The following is a 19,642-nucleotide window of genomic DNA, read 5'->3' on the forward strand; positions in this document are numbered from 1 at the left end:
AAGTCCAATTTCCTCAACCGCACACACGGATAAGACGCTAGACAGTTTCTGAGGGATAGAAGTCTTGATCGGGCCAAGCCGGCATAACAGTTAGTAGTTCGCATTACTTTCTCTTCCAAAGCACGCACATTCGAGTTCAGTATGGATGCACTGAGCGCTTAAGACCACTCGCTGGATGATATGGTCAATCATACTCCAGAGTGGGGACAGCATAACAATAACATTCTCTCTTTAGATTCGAGATGTATTGATTGAGACGTGCCTCACTCTAGTGAGGATTTGAGCTCCCCGATAGACGTAGGGCCCGCTCGGTACGCTGTCATTGTTTAGGGGGGTTCTTAATTATAGCATGAAAGTCCGAGTTGGAGGAATGATATTGGGCTTGAGAAGTGAGCAAGGAACCTGACATAACATTCCTATGGTTCCTCTGTCCCGATCTTGCACCACTCTCATATCCATCAATCAATTTCATAGATAGTTACTATGGTTGTTTCTTCCTCCATTCACTAAAGCAAATGGAGCCTTTCCCTCCTCGAGTCAGCAAGCCAACTCGAGCGTTTTACCCTCGTGTCACTAGCGCAACACGAGCCATTCAAAAAAAAGTCTTGGAACTAAAGAGAAATCCATCTCTATACAAACTCTTTATGTTCTTGATATTGATTGAGTTACGAGAATGAAGAAGCGTAGCACACCTTTTCTCTCAATTCAAGTTTCCATTCAATAAGTGCATCAAATATTTCGTATAGAAAGAAAAGGAACCACTTCTCTTCTCTTAAGTATATGAAAAGTAGCTTTTTGGTCCCTTTCGTCCAGAGGTTAGGACATCGTCTTTTCATGTCGAAGACACGGGTTCGATTCCCGTAAGGGATAGGTACTTATTCCTGGCCGGCGGTATCAAGAACCCGGATAGTCAGTAGGAAACTCCAATCTGCAAGCGGAACAACGAGTTTAGAAGGCACGTTCTTGAAAGAGCAGGCTGACTATGAAACTCATATGAGGCTCGCGATCGGGTGCATTGTTGACTCGGGGGCGGTTCCATAGGCGGCTACTCTAAGACGGATCAAGTTGGGCTATATATTATGGCAAGTTGACCCTACTTTCCAATTTCGTAGATAGAACAGTTCTAGTAGAAGGTTAACCCGGCCTTCCTAAGAGTACTAGGTTAAAGGGGAGACCTCTAAAGCCCAGAAAGAACTATCCTATCCCTTTAGGAATCCAAAAGCGCCGTATCTGTGGATCACTGACGGCTATACCCAATGAGCAAAGTAGAAAGAGCCTAGGAAAATGCATCTTCTCCCTATTCAGTCAGCAGTTGTCCATCGACTAGTCTTACTTACCGCACCGCCCGGCGAAAAGGGATTTCTCAGTGATAGACCCACGAGAGCGTGTGTGCCTGTGACAAAAGAAGTGCGAGACGATCTGGGAAGTGAGGGATGCCCTTCCTGGGTATCACGAGAGGCGAGGCAGGTACGGCTGGAGGAAAATCAAGGCAACAGGGTGCTAGGTTTAAGCAAGTATTGTCCGTCTGATCATTGGAATCGGCTTAGCCGAAAAAGGCAGATCTGGTTTCACTAGTAGGAAGAACACCCTTCTAAGGTGAAGGTATTCCATTTCTAAGAAGGAAGTTCTAAATATTCGAACTAGAGAGAAGCTCTAAAATGGAAATCGAAAAGGAACCCCTTGTCCGTCCAGGTACTCACCCCGCCGGAACTCACAATCAAACATAGGGTTGGCAAACTAGGAAGGCACAGAAAAGAAGGCAGTTGCGAAGGCGAGCAAGGTATTTTTGAATTTCCTCAAATTGATTCATCAATGAAGTGGTTGAATTGAAGTAAATGTGCCTACAAAAGAAGAGTTTTCGATATGGATATGCGAACAGGAAGAAAGCAAGCATATATTACTATTGCATTGGCAACGAACACCGTCAAACAAAGATAGCTGTTGAGGAGGAAGACCTGGATAGGGAGCCGGTTATGAATAAACCTGGGACTAGGAAACCCCGAACTACGAATGGAAACACTTATTCAAGCAGGGGTAAACGGATCTGGTTAGGAAGCCGGAGATGGAAGAGAGGGTGTCGTGTCGGATCTTCAATCGGGGCAAACAACAGATGCTCGGGATAAAGCTGAACTTCGATTGGTTTTTGATGGATATGAGCTTTCCCTGAATAAGGATCCAAATATGCTTCCTAAAACAGCATGCGCAATGGTGGGCCGAGTACATAGCATAGCGTATATCAAGTATCCAACGCCTTCCGAATAAGGAATGGAAGCCGACTTAATAAAACTACATCTTGTTGATGTAGGTGTAGACAGGTATTCTAAAAGGAGTGACAATATTGGGTGTAAGGATTCTTCTATGCAAACATTGATCACTCGTATGGTAGCCTCACAACCATCTACAAGGGAGACTTCCACCTCAACCTGAAGTTCACCCACGTGGAGCCTTTACTAGTCGGAGTGGTAAGACTACAACCGATCCTCTTCCCCAATGCCAGCGTTGTATGTACCACCTGCCTTCTACCCTAGCCGGCCCAATACCTTCTCCGCAGGGACCTCAACAGTCCACTACTTCTGCTGCACAGCCTAGTTCTTCTACACCAGCAGCTATTGCTCCTAATGATCCATCATCAATCTGCTTCACCTGTCAACCCGAAGCTGCCATTTCCAGAACGGTTTGTGAAGTCAACTGAAGACAAGCAGATTGCAAAGTTTCTGGATATGATGACAGATATGCAGATTACCACCCCCATCCTTGATGGTGTCTTACAGGTGCCGATGTATACACAGTTCTTTAAGTACCAGCTCGCAAAGAAGCGAAACATTAACGAGCCAGAACTGGTTACTCTTACTAAGGAATGTAGTGCACTCGTTCAAATAAGCTACCTCTCAACTTAGATGAGCCTGCCAGTTTCAGTATTCCATGCTTGATAGGAAGTCAAACTTTCCATGCTTTATGTGGTCTTGGGTCTACTGTGATTCCCTTCACTGTCTACGAGCCACTACCATTGGGTGATGTACGGCCGACTAGCATCACTCTCCACCTTGCTGATCAGGATCTGGCAGACATTTTGGGTGATATCCCTGCGATAGTTGGTAACTTCGCATTTCCAGTTGATTTTGTTGTCTTGGAGATGTAGGATAAGAGCTTTCCTATTTTTTTGGGAGACCTTTTCTAGCTACTGCAGGGGCTGTCATCGATGTGAAAGATGCTAAGCTCACGCTTCAATTTGGTGAGGAGAAAGTCTCATTTGACATTAGGTATATCTTCCAACTCACCTTTCTCACTGTCCAGACCATAGTAAGCAATATGAAACGAGTCACTTAAGCCCTGGTAAAAGGCTACTCTTTGAATCCCCTCTTTAAGGCATATAAAATTAGTACTCTTCTTGAGCTAGCTTAAGCATATCTCGAGCGAGTGAGTTTCCCTCCATCAAGTTCTAAGCGATCAAATAAGGTCCTTGCTCTCGAGCCAATGCCAATACCAATAGATAGGGTCTAAACGAAGGATTAAAAGGAGGTTACCGGTTAAGGGCAAATGCAATCTCTGAGCCAGTTGGAGAAAAAAGGTAATCAAAGAAAGTTTCAGTTGGACTTTCCCTGCCAACCCTACCCAAATTTCATACCCTGCGGTTTTAGTTCCTCTATTGATATTTCGTTCCTCGAATCGAGACTTTCTTTGTCGAGGATCTCTGGTTTAGGGTACTCCATCGAGTTTCAGTTTCTTCTTCTAATGGTTGTGTCCGTCTAAGGTGGCTATTTGAGAAATTTAAGTATCGCGGTTGTCTTGAGCTCTGGATTGATGGACGAAAACCCGGGGCTGGGTTCGATTTCAACTCGGAGATAGCCGGGTCTATAGTAAGAGCCGCTTTGTGAACAGCATCGGATGACATAGCCAGGGTAGCCGCAATAGAGCAATTATGCCTTAAGCCCAAAACTCTTCCTTCTAGGGATCAGATCAACCTAAAGCACCATCAGTTGTGGATTCATCCACAAAGTCTTTCTACTTAGCTCGTCAAGCGAAGTAGCTATCAACGGCTTTAGCATGACAACTAGAACATCAAGCCATGGTAAACTGCCAAAGCTTCTGCTGTAGTGTAGCACCAGGGTTCAGCCTTCTCCTTGCCGAGTTGCATCGCCCGCATCGTGTTCAATTGGAAAGTCTGGCAAAGGCGCTTCCAACTCCTGGTTCAGGGTCTGAGGTTACCAAACAAAGATGAATCCTACGCAATCAGAGATTAAGCCATAAGATCCCACCCAGAAACTGCAAGAGTCGGGGGCACCTACCGAAGGAGTCTTCCCTCCATCGATTCAATGACAAAATAGCTCTATTGAGAGGGCCTTTGACAACCCTCTTGAATGTGGCTCGCTCCTAGTTTTTCTTCCCCCCGCCCGTTCTATCTAGGCTGGTGGCTATACCAGATTTCGTGTCTGATCGAACTTGAAACTAGCCCATTGAGCTTCTTGGATTCCAAACCAGAAAGAAGGATCGCACACAAGAAAATAGAGTTGGAATGAAAGATGGGGTAAAGATGAACTTTACTCTCCTAGCTGCTCTCCATCCAGCAAGTTACTCTCTTTCAAAAGATGACAACTCAAGATTACCAATCAAAACCAACGCTTTTTCTTCTCCTATAGCTTCATCATTACATCTTTCACTAGTTGTTGGATGTGAGTGATGAGATCGATCCATGGAACTTTTACCTCACTCACATACTTTGGAAGATGAAGAAATTCTCTTGAATTTACTTATGGGCTGGCTCTACATGTGGTCAGATGGGTTCCCCTCTTCAGTCATTTGGTACCTCTCCAACGCTTCCTCCTATTCCTACTGATCAGATCAAAGCCAAACCTATCTACTCTTGCACGTTGTCACCCACCGCTCTTGCCAAAAACAAAGAAATTCTATCTTGGGAACTAAAAAAGAATCGAAATGGGAAGTATTTATTTCTTGATTATCCAGCTAGCATCCTTACTTCCTTCTTCAATGGAAATTCTATGTTTTGGCTCGGTATAAACCAAAAAATGATAAATTCTCTTATTTGTAGAAAAGTCTTCTTTTGGTTAAATCTGGAGAACCCAGTCGAAACTCTAATTCATGTTTGTGGATTTTAATAGCTCTCCTATCTACCCAGAAATGATCTTCTACCTTTACTGTCTGTGTTCTTTACATATCTTTTGATTGTTTTTCAAATCATTGTGTCGTTACAAATTCAGTGGTTGCACCCTTGTGAGCAAGTTGTTGCCGGATTGGATAGGAGAAGTTAAACAAAGCTACGAAGGATAAAAAATAGCTGAAGAAGTTAAGAAGAGCATTAGTGAAGCGAGAGGAGGACAAGATGGTTGGGAAGAGGAGGAAGGGGTATTAAGGAAAAAAGGGAGGCTTTATGTGGGGACCGTTGGAAATGCAAGAGCCAGGATAGCGCAAGAACTGCATGGGACAGCTACCGGAGGCCATTCAGGTATACTAGCTTCCTATAAGAGAACTAATAGGAACTTTGTCTGGCCAGGAATGGATGCCTCTCTTGAGGACAGACTGTGACGGTAAAGCAACAACATCAACTCGCAATGGCCCTCGTGCCATGAGACATGGATTTTAGTCGACGTAGATTGGATCGAAAGATCGCACTTCCGCTCTTCTCCTATCGGACTAGTCACTTCCCACTCTCCTCAAGTGAACAGTTTAGCCACTATCCTCCCATATACTCTGCTTTTTCATTGCTTATGAACTGGAACTTGTTGGTGCATGGATTTCACGTTTCAGCAGCACTTTGGTTTGTGCATGGTTGTGAAAAGAAGGCCTTCTATACACTTATATGAACTTCATTGGCGAAAGAAAGAGAAGCTTGCCTTGATAAAGCACAACCTTTCGCACTCCAATAAGCATATATTGTTACAAGGTTATGCCCAAAGGTCTCAAAAACGCCGGTGCTACATATCAACGTGCCATGACTAAGATCTTCGATGAGATAATACATAAGATTGTCGAGTGCTATGTAGATGATCTAGTTGTAAAGGCGGTATCCTATGAAGAACATCTTCAACATCTCAGAATCGTATTCGACCGCCTAAGGCAACATGCACTCAAGTTAAACCCGTTGAAGTGCGCCTTCATGGTCTCGTTAGGCAAATTCCTTTTGATTCTGTTGTCAGAGGTGCCTTTCAATTTCATTGACCTTGGTACTGCATTTCATAGATACCTTCACTATTACAGTAACACAATTCTCCACTGAACCCATTGACCTAGGTACCGAGTCTGTTATGCGTACGTCTTTTCGGACTCTTTATTTGTTTGTGGACAACAAAAATGCAAACATGAGAAAAGGGGATCATTCCATTTTGAACACACCCATCTATCTCATCTGACCTCTCCGAATTCTCAAGTAACGAACCATGGGCTATAGATGGTTGGGACATATCATCATCCGGAGGGAGTGGTCTTAATACCGATGTCTTTCTTTAACCTTTGGGAGGTCGAACCACTGAACCTATTTCTTTGACCTTGGGACCGATAGATAAGAAGGCAAGGCAGAAGAACCAATTGAATCACGGAGAACAGGTAGCTCCGGCATGTGAACTTGTCGAACCATTCAACTATACTGTATATCGATTGGCCACATCAACGCATTTCACCTCGGAACTTGTACTTGGAATAGAGCCAGCCTTGAGATCCGCCACATCTTCCTTCAAGTCAGAGAGTTGAGATAGAACAGCTTCGCCTTTGACCGGTTTGCTGCTTTCCTTTATACACAAGCCCCTATTATTAGGGTATGGAGGTTTTTTCTGGAATGACCAAAGAACAAGAGAAGTTCAATGAGGTGCAAACGCAAGAATTAAAGCAACGAGGACAAGTGCTAGGATAGGATCCCGAAGGATGGCATGCCTATTCAGCAACGTGCAGAAAGGATGGCTTCACGCAAGAATCTTGATGAACCAGGTATGTCTTCTACTAACAGATATGCTATTTGCAATTCCATTGATTCTGCTAGTCTAGTAAAATTTGTTGTAGATAGTGATCTAGTGTTGGGCAGTACACAGGAGGAAATTGACAGGTCTATAAATTCTATTAAAGCAAGAGAACTTGCTCAAGCATTGCTTTTATGAAGCTGCTCAGAAAAAGAAGTTAGCTGCTCATGAGAAGGAGCAGTCTTCCAGTGTCGAGTTAAGCTCTGATTCAGAGAATGAGGATATTACTCAGATTGTTGAAGAGTTAGATAATCACAGTACTTGTATACCAGTTGGTGACAAGAACACTACGAGCAGAGCTAAGAGGAGGCATAACAAAAAACAGATACCGCCATGAAGACACTAATCTTGAATGTGAGGGGCCTGGCCAGGTAGAAGGGGGCAACCTTCTGAAGTGATAGAGTGGGTGGACATAGTTTGTGTGCAAGAAACTAAGAGAGAACAGTTCTCAGATAAAGAGTTAATGGCAATTGGTGGCAGAAAGCTTTTCAAGTGGTTTTGCAAGCCAGCCAGTGGCAGTAAAGGTGGAATGCTTATTGGAGTCAATCTGGATGTCATGGATGCAGACCTCATTGGGGAGGGTCAATTTCTCCATGGTGTTTGAGTATAGAGGCTTTGTGATAATTGTGCTTGGGTGGATGTTTATGGTCCAACCAAATTTAAGAGCTATGTTTTTGTCAGAGCTCACTAACTTTGTGCAGAGTGTTGATCTACCTTTGCGGGACATGATCAGATTTGCTCATGAAACAATGGCAGAATACATATTAATAGGATGGAAGCTTTTAATGCTTTCATATCTGAAACTGAACTACAGGAACTGAGAAGGGTTGATGGCCTGGACTAACAAACAAGACAAGCCAGTGAGAGAAATTTTGGATAGAGTTCTGGTTTCATCAACTTATGAGGATTTATTTTCTAAGTTTTACTATCCCTCTTGCAAGCTGGGTCAGATCATTGTCCTTTACTTCTAGAAAATGGGGAAGATAGGGGCTGCCACTAAGTTTCGTTTTGAACCATCCGCAAGAAGGGTTTAGAGATATGCTGTTACAGAAATGGCCTACAAGAACTGTTGCAAATGTTCCATTCCAGACTATTGGCAACAAGTGTCTCAGGGCTTCAGGAAGTTCTTGAGAGGGTGGAAGGCAAATGATGCTACTGACAATAGAAGAAGTAAATCCAATCCCTGCTTTAGCCTTGCTGCTTATTCACTGGCAATCCAACCATACCATTCTTGTCTATCAGGATCAGTCTTTCCCTCAAGTCACCTTAACATGCTTCTTTCTTTCCTTCACTATGCAGATACAAAACTAGGTTGCAGACGCATAAAGCCACTGATACTATTGGTCAGAAGTATGATTTGACAAAAACTACTACTTTAGCAGCTATGCGAAATGGAAGTTTCCTTCTTCTTGCTTGTTTGGCCGTCCGAAAGCAGATACAGATATCGGGGAGAAAACAGCTCTCTGAGCGATGGATACCGATCGATCTCGGTTATTTTCATTGATCCTGGCCTATCTCCATAGCGCTCACCCAGAGGGAATTCACTCAGCTCTGGGCCGCATCCATCTGGTTGGCATGAGAAAGAAGGCAATTCCTTCCTTGGGTCAGATCTCCGTTTCGGGATGGAAGAAAGAAATGATGGTTTGGATGAGTAATTGGGAAACACACACGAGGTCATGGATGGCTACCTAATGTGAGATGCATGCATTTCGGATAGAATGTCACACTGGCTCTGGAGTGCCCGGGGGCGATAGATATATGGATATATAGAAGGAAGGGAACATCGTCTGCGAGCTCTCTCTCCTAATCCACTTTCTTATTGCAAAGGCTCCAACAGAGCAAAGTTGTACAAAAAGAAGTATGCATATGGTCGGTCCCCTTCGAAAGGCAATGGAAAGCAAGGGTCCCGCTAGCATTGAGGAAGGAAGCGGTGAGACTAGTTCAGCCATAACCTTGAATGAATTTATATAAGCCAGGATCTTGTACTGGGTACAGAGACTCTCTAGTGATGCTCCCCTACCCCCCTCTGCCTAGGGTAATAAGCTGGAGTGATAAGCTTAAGCTAATAGCACATAGAGAGCTAATACCATATCCCGCCCGGCTCCGCCTTTAGCTGACCCAGCCCGGACTTCCCCTTCAAGCGTTCAAGAATAAGCATGGGAGTCGAATAGAGATGGCACTTGGAAACTACCATTGGTATTTCAGGTTTCACATTGTACAGAATGAAATCATCGATAGGGCTCGCCCCGAAGAGAGGATGTCGCGCTTAATAGAAAATTGTTTAGTTTAGGCATTTAGCTTAGATTAAAATAGATATGTAACATGATGTACTTACACGTGCAACCACTCCGTCTTCTAGACCGGGGTCATAATTGAACCCACAACAAACCTCAGATGATGTGACTTCTCCACCCTCTAGGCAATTCAAAACTGGTCCCATTAGCTCGAATTTACTAATGTTAGAAAGGAAGACGAAGGTGCCAAAACAAAGCATTTGTTTCAAGCGCTGTCGTGTCCTTGAGCTTCAAAGTCTCCAAAATCTTGATCGAGAAGAGTAAGCATTGCCTGGTGAGGAAGAGCGGAAGCATAGGTTTTTGGATCCTAGCGAAGGAGTTTCAAGCACGGATTACGCTTCTAAAGAGCACTATTTGGCTTGGCCCCATCCTGCCAAAGATTTGAGATAACTAAAGCGACTCGCAGTCAAAACTGGTGGAGCCAACGCCAAAGAGGAAATGTGTAGATAGTAGGTGAGCGCCTAGCCCCTTAGTCTTTCGGATCGGAAGATTCATTGGTTTCATCCAAAGGCTTCTGTCTCGTCTTCCTCAAATTGTTGATCGAGGATCAAAGACATTGCTAAAGCAGACGCCTACCAAACGGGAGTTCTTGTACTTGCTAGAACGACATCTGCTCGAACTTTTGTTTCTTAGAAAAGAAAATATGAACTCACAATGTGCAACAGAAATGTACCCACCGGTTGAGAAACCACCATAGTTGGATGATTGCTCGCGCTAGTAAGACAACTTTGACTCTTCTTGATCGTGATCTGGTGATCGGTCACACCCTCTTTAGAGGTTCTAGGCCCTGCCTATTGAGTCATCTACCATAGAAACAGAGTCTCGTGATGATCCTGGTACAAAAGGTTCGTCAGGCCCGCATTCAGAGACTTCTGCCTTAGACTCATATCCATAAAGATATTCTCTCGCTTTCTAGTTGTACCCTTCTTCACACCCACCAAAGAGGTTAGAGATTTCCCGTTATCAACATTGTCCAGGCAGGACTCTATTTTTAGAATGCTCGGAGCCAACCAAACAGTTTGCTACGTCCCTCGAGAAAATCAAAACTTCATTGGAACGTGGTTCTCCCATTTGTTATCTCATTTGTGGTTCTCCCATTTGTTATCTCCACTCCATCTAATATTAATGTGTGTGTTACCTAAAGGAATGTAAAAGAAGGTAAGAAAATATCTAGCATGCAAAGACGAATTCCAGATTGACCCATACAAAACCTGGTCTGTGCTAAAAAAAGATGAAAAGAAACAACCTGCATGTAATAAAGTTCACCTTTGCGTTTCAAAAAAAGTAAAATTCACCTTGTTGTGATTAGAAACACCCCAAGCTCCTTCCATTACCGACCTTGGTAAGCTACAGATTGACGACTGTATAACTCCAGTATAGTTTACATCCTAAAACACAACATAAGATAATCCATGTTTGAAATTTTCTACATGCAGTAAGTGGATTAAGCTAATCATTGAAGAGCAAATATATCTTACCTTCCATCTGATCCCAACCAATTGAAGCTGAATTTCCTGAGTAATTGACACCTAATTGGCTAACAAACTAAGAGTGAAATTACATAACAGCAAAGCAAAAAGTTTGAGGCTAACACAATCAAGAAACAATACAGTATGCCAAAAAAATGTATTAGGTTTTATTCTGTGACATACAACAAAGCAAACACCAGGAATGAATGAATAATCAGGCATGCATGGATAAACATCAACATTGTTGCTTCACGCTCAGCTGATTTCTACAATAACAATATATGGGCTGCAGTGGCTGGCACCTTAATTAAGTAAAGTGGCACATAGTGTCCGACCTATTTGCTTGCTCAAGACATAATGGATTGAAGCAAATAGGGGTATCTTAATTAACAAATCATCCAAGAAAATCATAGAGGATAGTAATCTTTTGCTCCACACAAATATATTGTTCATGTGTAATTGAATTTGTGAGTTCACATCTCACATAAGCATACTAAAATAAACTACATGTGAGATCACTTTCTTATATGAGAAACATATTGAATAAAGAGCACTTGTGAGTTCACATTTAACAGTAGTAATCTAGCAAATACTACTGACCAAGAGAGGATGCCTAAGCCGAGTTGCAATGGCTGCAGATACTGGTGAGCTAGAGGCACGCAGATGCGGACGCAATCAGTGACGATGATCTAGCTGGTAACAACAGCGTATGGTGACCTGGCGATCGGCGGCGCACACAATACTGGTTAGATATATTCAAGGTTAGTTGCAGAATTACCTGGAATTAATCCATGGCACCCGCACTCCGCCGTCAACCAAAGCGAGAACTCCGACGGCTTCATGTCCCTGCTCACAAGATGCTTGTATATGCTGATAGGATCGGTAGTGCAGTGGCATCGATTTGGTTAGGTCGTCACTGTAACTGTCTTCTCCATAAGGAATTAATAGAGGACACTACATCTTATATGTGAGCGTTAATCACCCACAGTTCAGCTAAGAGAAGCAGGGGAGGCAGCGGGCTGCAACCAAACCGGTAAAGGGAGGCATCACCATCCTCAACAACAACATAGCTAATTTTCTTTTAGAACAGTACTGCACAATTTCATTACCACATCACCATGAGCGTACAGTAATACTCCCTCCGTTCCGAAATGTAGGTCGCTGGACGTTTTGCAGTGCAAATTTCGACACGTTACGGAATTCTCGCACTTTACGAAATTACCCCTCACTCCGCTCACAGCCCACTCGCTCACTCGCTCGCCTCTCTTCTCCCCGTCGCTCCCCTCTTCTCCCCGTCGCTCTCCCCGACTCCCACCGGCATCTCCCTGACTCCCCGTCGCCGGCCTCTCTAGCATATCTCCCCGTCGCCGCCACCTTTCTCCGCGTCCACAGCCGGCATCCATTCACGTCCGGCGTCCACTCACAGCCGGCGTCCATTCACGCCCCACATCCAAGGTCAAAGAATGAATTTTTTGCGCCGGCGACGAGCTTCTGGGCGACAGAGGCGATGGATTTGCGTGCGCCGGCGCTCGATCTAGGCGAGGGAGGCGCTGGATCTGCGCTCGTCGGCACTGGATGCATGGTGGAGGCCGAGCGGCGTATCTAGAGAGGCGCGGGAGCAACTGGCGGATCTGGAGCGGCTTGGTCATCCTCACGGATCTGGTACGGTGTTTCTTCTCCATGCCTCCTCTCTTATCCATTTGCAGGAGTAGTTGATGTTAGAGTAGCAGTGCATCGATTTGGTTAATGAAAACTTGATGCAGTAGCTTGAAAATGCAGTGTGCCGGACTCCACTACGGCTCTGAAGCCTTCACAAAGTTACTAAAATCGTGTGATTGTTGCTGTGCAAGCAAAGATGAAACTGATGGATCACCCCAGGCCCAGAGCAACTTGCTGATGGATTCTGGAGTATGTGTGTGAATTGCTGAATGGAGTAGAATGGTAATGCTCTCCTTTGTATCTACGCCATGTTGCGGCTGAGCCACTGAAGCAGGTTCATATTTTTAGAGAACGAAAATTGCAGGCATCGAACATACTCACATTTTTCTTGCAGATCCCACATTTTTCTTTTTCTTGTTTTGAATGGTTGGCGATGAACTCTCGCAGTCTCACTCGTGGTTTCTACTCCTGATTCAGTTATTCTTGTGTGTTTATTATGCCGTAGTTGTCGAGACATAAAGTTCCTCCTGATTCAGTTAGTTGGTCCCGATTTAATCATTTGAACAAGTTCCTCCATCTCAACAAGTAACTTAGCTGGATACATTTTGCACTCCAATCAAGAGCTTACCACAATCTCAGTTGGATACATTTTTCTACTTTAAGTAACTTTGCAATCTCAGTACATATTTTGCATACTTGTATTACAGTTTGTTTATCTACTGCAGGTAGAGTGCAGAGTAGCTTCTTAATCTTGCAGTTCCCTTGCTAGTCATGAATGTTCATTGCTTTGGCGAGGGAACTTCTGTAGTCGAACATGTTTATGTACTCCAGTCTTGTTCTGCATGCTTAAGCAGTCAAACATGTTTAGATATTCCAGTAGGAGTACTTGTATCTCTGCATATACTCCAGTCTTGTTCAGTAGGAGCACTTGTATCTCTACATATACTCCAGTCTTGTTCTGAATTTGTTCACTTGCTTACCAGTCTTGTTAACTGAAAAGAAAAAAGGGGCCAAACAAGTTAACTTGTTTTGTTAATTGCTTGAAACTCACTGTGCAAATTGGTCCTCTCCTCTCTCTGTAAATTTGTTGTGCATGTTGAGTGTAAATTTTCTGTAGCTTCTGTTAAAAATAACTTATTCTCATGAAACTTCTGTAGCTTCTTTTAAAAGTTATCGTCTGTAGCTTTTGTTAACTTGTCTACTGAAACTTGGGCTACTGAAGCTTGTTAACTTGCATAATATTGTGAACTTAATTGTTGCTTGCATATTAATGACAGCAAAATCATGATAGGAGTAGTTTCTGTAAAATCATGACATGCCATACAAGCTTCTGTAAAATCGTGTGGATTTTCCTTAAATTAAAATTAAAATCGTGTGGACTTGTTGCTTAGTTTTAATTAAAATTAGGAGTAGGAGTTGTTCTTGGAGTAGGAGTAGGAGTAGTTCTTGGTTAATTAAAATGATCATACAAATGATTCACTCCACACAAGTCTCTTCTCAAGGAGTTACATATACTCCACACAAGCCTCATCTCTAGGATTTACATATACTCCACACAAACAAGGAGTTACACATACTCCACACAAATAATCACAAGCATCTTAACAAGCAACTCCTCAAGCATCTCGACAAGCATCTCAACAAGCAACTCCTCAAGCATCTCGACAAGCATCTCAACAAGCAACTCCTCAAGCATCTGAACAAGCATCTCGACAAGCAACTCCTCAAGCATATCAACAAGCATCTCGACAAGCATCTCAACAAGCAACTCCTCAAGCATATGAACAAGCATCTCGACAAGCATCTCAACAAGTAACTCCTCAAGCATCTGAACAAGCATCTCGACAAGCAACTCCTCAAGCATATCAACAAGCATCTCGACAAGCATCTCAACAAGCAACTCCTCAAGCATCTCAACAAGCAACTCCTCAAGCATATCAACAAGCATCTCGACAAGTATGTCAAGCCTCTTCTTCCATCACTGAACTCTCTCCATTATCCCAAGGTTGTGCAGGGCATTTGCATATACCTCTTCAGGGCATGTAAGTCTTGGAGGTAGCATCCCAAGGTTCTCTAGCCTTTCCTTGTTCGCATGGGGTATTTTATACCCATTGCCCCCTGCGTGGTTCAAGATTTCAATCATGCAAGCTTGTAGAGATAGGAAAACTCTGTTCAGCTTGTAAACTTCATAGTTTTCAAATTCATCTAGCACACCCTTGATAAGATCCTGAAGCATTCTAGGGCTTAGACAATCTGTCAGAGATTGCAACGAGTTGAAGAACCCAAGGTCAAGGCCATTCAGATCAGGGCTATTGGCAGGTTGTTGAATTAGTCTGATGTCGAGTCCAGTTCTTTCCGCGGCTGCTACAAATTCTGGGTCGTTGGGCAAGATATGGGGCTTGGCGTTGTCTTGTTGTATATAGATGGTTTGCCCAGCATCATTCTCAGGCCAAGATGCTTGTATTGCTGGTAGTAGGTTATCTATCATGAACTCTCTCATTACTTGCCTGTTGACTTTTATGGACTTCGTCTCCATTGTTCCTCTGGGCCTGTTGTCGCTTCTCCTCTGAGCCGGAACTTCTTTCACAAACGGCCAAATTCCAATTTTCCAAGAAAATGTCACATTTCCTTCACTATCCCACCTTGGCCTAGCAATAGCCGTCAAGAACATGACTTTTCCAATACAACTGCCGTTTTGTATAGTTCTCGTAGGCTCTTCCTCCCCATATAGCAGATAATAGTTCCTGTTTTTCTTGGTCATATAGAACCATTTCTCGTCAATATGAATAATGTTGTGCATGGTCTTGAATTTTGGCCTTTCAGTTTGTGTTGTTGTCTCATCGAGCATTGACAAGCAAAATTCCATTCTATCCTTCTTGTTCTTTTCCTTCAAAACTGGCTTCAAACAGTTTGTATGCCTCTTTATCAACTTCAGCATGAACTTTTGGTGGAGTGTCGTAGGGCTGCAACCGAGTTGCCAAGCAAGTGACCTGATAGTAGACCGCTTGTTAAGTGGAATGGTAGGTATTTGATCTAGATTAATGTCCTTTGGCTTTCTTCCACAGTTCTTTTTTCTCTGACTTGAAACATCCACCTCCAGGCCTTGAGCAATTTGCTTCATTGCTTTCTTCCAAACTCTTTGTACATTCCATACACCCACTCCAAAGAAACTGGCAATCTTTTTCTTGTCATCTCTTTCAAATTTGCCCCCTCTACTCATGCACAGTGTGTGCATTGCAACATAAGCATCATACTTTTGCTTGTCATCGAGGCTATCCCTTTTCTTAACTGATTGCTCAACACCTGCACGAAGAAATACAGCAAAGGAAAAATGATCAAATGATCAAAGGAAAAATGGTCAAATGAACATAAGCATTCAAATGATGATATGATCATATCATCAAATGATCAAATGATGATATGATCATATCATCAAACTATATTCTGTAATTTAACTGATTTTTTCTTCCACCACTAACTGAAAATTTCTGAAATGCCACTGTAGCTATACCTGCATGTTGTACTCCTGCATCTTCATCCATTTGTACTCCTACATCTTCATCCATTTGTACTCCTGCATCATCATCACCCATTTCATCTTCTGCATCTTCTGCAGGTGGAGTGCAGTTGAGGTCTGGGACAACCATCTTCTGCTGCTTTCAGGTACTGCTGTTGTAATCTGAATTGTACTCCAACAGTAATTTGACAGTATTCCTGCATCAGTAGATTCAGATTTTGTCAAATGGTTAGATCAAATTATTGGCTAGTTGAACCAAATTCTCATCAAATTGTTTATGTTTGCAGTTCATTCCTCTCTTTGCTACGTGGTCATTGTTTCAGGACAGATCGAGGTATAGCTTGCATTGCATTCAAGCAAGTTTGCTGTAGATTATCAGTTCAAGATGTTTTGTCAAGTCTTATTACAGTAATAAAATCTCTTAGCAATGATATAAAAACACTCAAATCTCTCCCAGCCAAAAGAAGTTTTGTCAGGTCTTATTACAGTACTACTCCAGTCACGAACCTGTTTTTGTTGTGTGTGTGTTCTCAGATTTTTTTACTCCAGACTATTTTCAATAGTTTTCTCTCATGATCCTCTAATGAGAAAAAGAACATGTGTAATCCAGATGACAACATTTTCAGTCTATGATTTTTATTTAAAGTAAATCAACATAATGGCAGAGGTTCTTCCAGAATTTTCAAAATCAATGATGCACAGTCAACAGTTAATACAGTTTGGTCTGCAACTCCTATTGTCTGAAATGCTACAGCCAACAGTTAATTCAGTTAACTTGTTCAAATTATTTGTTGAATTTTTGGCAGCAAACATTTCTTGAATCAAATGTTGGCACTTCTAAATTACTCTTGACTACTCTTGAATCAGTACATCTCTTGAATCACTTGAGTATCGTTTATGCTTGCAGTTCGTTTCCAGCGACAGCAGAGAGATGTACTCCAGCAGAGGATCAAATGATCAGAGAGAGGAGATGAACCTGGGCACCAGCCAAACCCAGCAGCAGCTCCTGGACGTGGGAGAGGAGGAGCGCCTGCGCTTGGATGCAGTGGTCGGAGGTGGGTACGGAGGTGGAGATGGCGGAACAGCCTGTGCTCGCCTCCACCTGGGCGCGGGTCAGGAGGAGCCCCTGTGTGTGGGCGGCAGCAGACCACCAGCTCTACTCCAGCGGCGGCAGCGCCTGGGCAGGGGGCGGAGGTGGAGATGGAGGGCGGAGGTGGAGATGGAGGTGGAGGGCGGAGGTGAGGGTGGAGGTGGAGACGGAGGTGGAGGGCGGAGGTGAGGGTCGGTGGAGGTGGAGGGCGGAGGTGGAGGTGGAGGGCGGAGGCGGAGGTGGAAGACGATCGATCCGGATTCAAATTTTGAAGGGAGGGTATTCAGGTCAATTGTCAACTTTTCACCTGGTCGGAACAGAAGCCCCAGCGACCTACATTTCGGAACGGAGGGAGTATAACATACCTGAATTGTCCCCAGGCATGCACATACAGTACATACGACAAATGTATGAAGAACAATCGGCCAAGCCATCCACACAAAAGCACCCTGCAAAATATGCATTGAGCTCATAACCAGGTCCCTAGGAAGCTCTGGCTCAACCAAGCTTGGCCACACCACGCCTGCTCTGCCATCGCCGGTGTGCATGTCGGAGCAGGGAAAAAACGTCATCAGGACAGCACCATCAGAATATTTGTCGGGCCGCAAGAAGCACCAGAGCAAAGCTGGATGTTTTCTAGTTGACAGCGGGGCACCGCCACATTCTCCTCTGACCTTGCCGCGCAACCAACTCCAGCGATCGTCGGAAAACAGATGAGAAGCCGCTCGTCGCTTCACCACAATACCTATAGCCGTCCACCCACCTCGAGGCACACATAGGACTCGTGTACATAGTATCCTCCACATACCTGGCAGCACCTGCAGGAAGGAGCACGCCGTCCCTGATTCTGTGGCCTCGTTGTCGAGCAGGGATGACCGCTCCACGGGGAGCCTTTTCACCGGGTCGATGTCAGTGCAGTGGCATCCGCTGTGAGGCGCTCTTATTCTAGGGCGGGGGCCCCTATGCTGGGGAAGCCGGACGCCGGGTGGGGACGTCCGCCGATCTCGTCGCAAGGGGGGACGCCCTCGCCATCGCTTGCCCAATCGAATGCGGTCCAGAGTGAAATACCAGATCGTCAAGAGCAAACTGAATCGACAGAGTAATTGTGTAGTGGGATTTGATGGAGATTGGAGAAGATGAAGGGGAAGGGGAATCCGCTGCCTTGGAAAACTGGTGAGGCGCTGCGTTTGTGAAGGATGCGATGGGAATCGCCAGAGACGTCCATGGGCAGCCTCTCTCGCCGGTCGTACTGGCAGTAACCGAAGCCAACGTGGCTGTTTTCTATTATGGTGGGTCCCCCATGTAAGCCTCTAACTAAATGATGATGTGGCAGTGTTGCTGATGTGGATAGGCTGCATGTCAAGAGAAATATGATAGTGGGGATGAACTATTTATGTATTATAGGTTATAGATAACGCTTTTGCTATTTGACAGGTGCCTTTTTTTTGGTTGAGTGAACTTTGTGACCATTGATTCTAGACACCTTGAGATCTGTACATAGGAAGGTTGGACACATATGCTAGTTCGAAAATAATGTATTTATTAATATTCTTGTAACAAATTTGAGTGCCCAAGGGATCCGGTTATAACCGTTTAATAACTAGAAACAACTTTTTTGACTAGACAAATGTGTGTTCTTGTTGGACTTAGCAACAAGTGTTAGGAAGCTAAACTGTATTCTTAATTAGTTTACTATTATTATCCAGGCTCGACCGATCAAACGGTGAAGTTTCAAGATCTAAAACTTTGAATTGATAGGTTCTGCTGGACTTGAGGTACTTGCAAATGCTTTTCGTACACCGTTTCATCTTTTGCAAGTTAACTTTGGCAATTGATTAACCAAACCATGATTTCTTTGTATGCAGTATGCATTATGCGTCTGTTGAAGTATAGTATTTGCTCACCGCAGCTGATATTTTTGCATTTAAATTTTTATTTCAGATTAGCTCCATAGGAGTTCTTTGAAGCATGTTTGAGGAAAAAAATCATATACTTGAATAAGGCTGATGATCGCCCTTGCCATATTTCTTCGTGATTGATTCTGTGAGTAATTTTCAATGACACTCTTTTACGCTCTTGTGCATTTGTTAGTCTACTTATCTACTTGACATGCAAGGTGAAAAGGGAGAGCATGTCTGCAGATCACCCTCCACCTTGTTTCTCGTTCCTTTCATCTTCTTGATGTTAACTTGAGCTTCACATCTTTCTCGCAAAAAAAAAGTTGAGCTTCACATCTAGACTTTGTTTTGTGTAAAATTTTGAGCAATTATCTATGAGAATCATTCATTATGCATTTTGTGACCAATTTAAGGTCTATGCAATAAAAATCTTAAATACACATGTGTTTAGATTTGGAAAATATATATAGTGGTGCTACTTGGTCTGTTTTCCTCTAATTCCGTTTTCCCGTCTATAGGTGATATGTACTACATTGCTTTGCTTGGACTTTCGGTTTGCTCAATGTTTATATGTAGACTAATTTACGTTAGTTCTTGCTACACCTGTGCCATTGTGCTGAAAAGGTGCTCTTGTACTGGTTACCGCCCCGTCATGTAGAAGTCAACCCATATGCACATCCAGCACAAGTAAATATGGCAGTCAAAATCTATTCCCAATGGAGAAGAGTGAGTTGTCTCGCCGCTCTGTTG

The 19,642-nt window shown here is 43.6% G+C and overlaps 1 long non-coding RNA gene across 1 annotated transcript; it reads right to left on the reverse strand.

Annotated features, from left to right (window-relative positions):
- Positions 1-10,341: 10,341 nt before the first annotated feature.
- LOC123104300 (uncharacterized) lies at positions 10,342-10,881 on the reverse strand. The gene is made up of 3 exons (XR_006450248.1): positions 10,738-10,881; positions 10,555-10,647; positions 10,342-10,397 (listed from the first exon to the last, which is right to left on the reverse strand). It is a non-coding gene; the product is annotated as an uncharacterized lncRNA (long non-coding RNA).
- Positions 10,882-19,642: the final 8,761 nt, after the last annotated feature.

This window comes from Triticum aestivum, chromosome 5A (genome assembly GCF_018294505.1).
Source record: "Triticum aestivum cultivar Chinese Spring chromosome 5A, IWGSC CS RefSeq v2.1, whole genome shotgun sequence".
Taxonomy (NCBI): Eukaryota; Viridiplantae; Streptophyta; class Magnoliopsida; order Poales; family Poaceae; genus Triticum; species Triticum aestivum.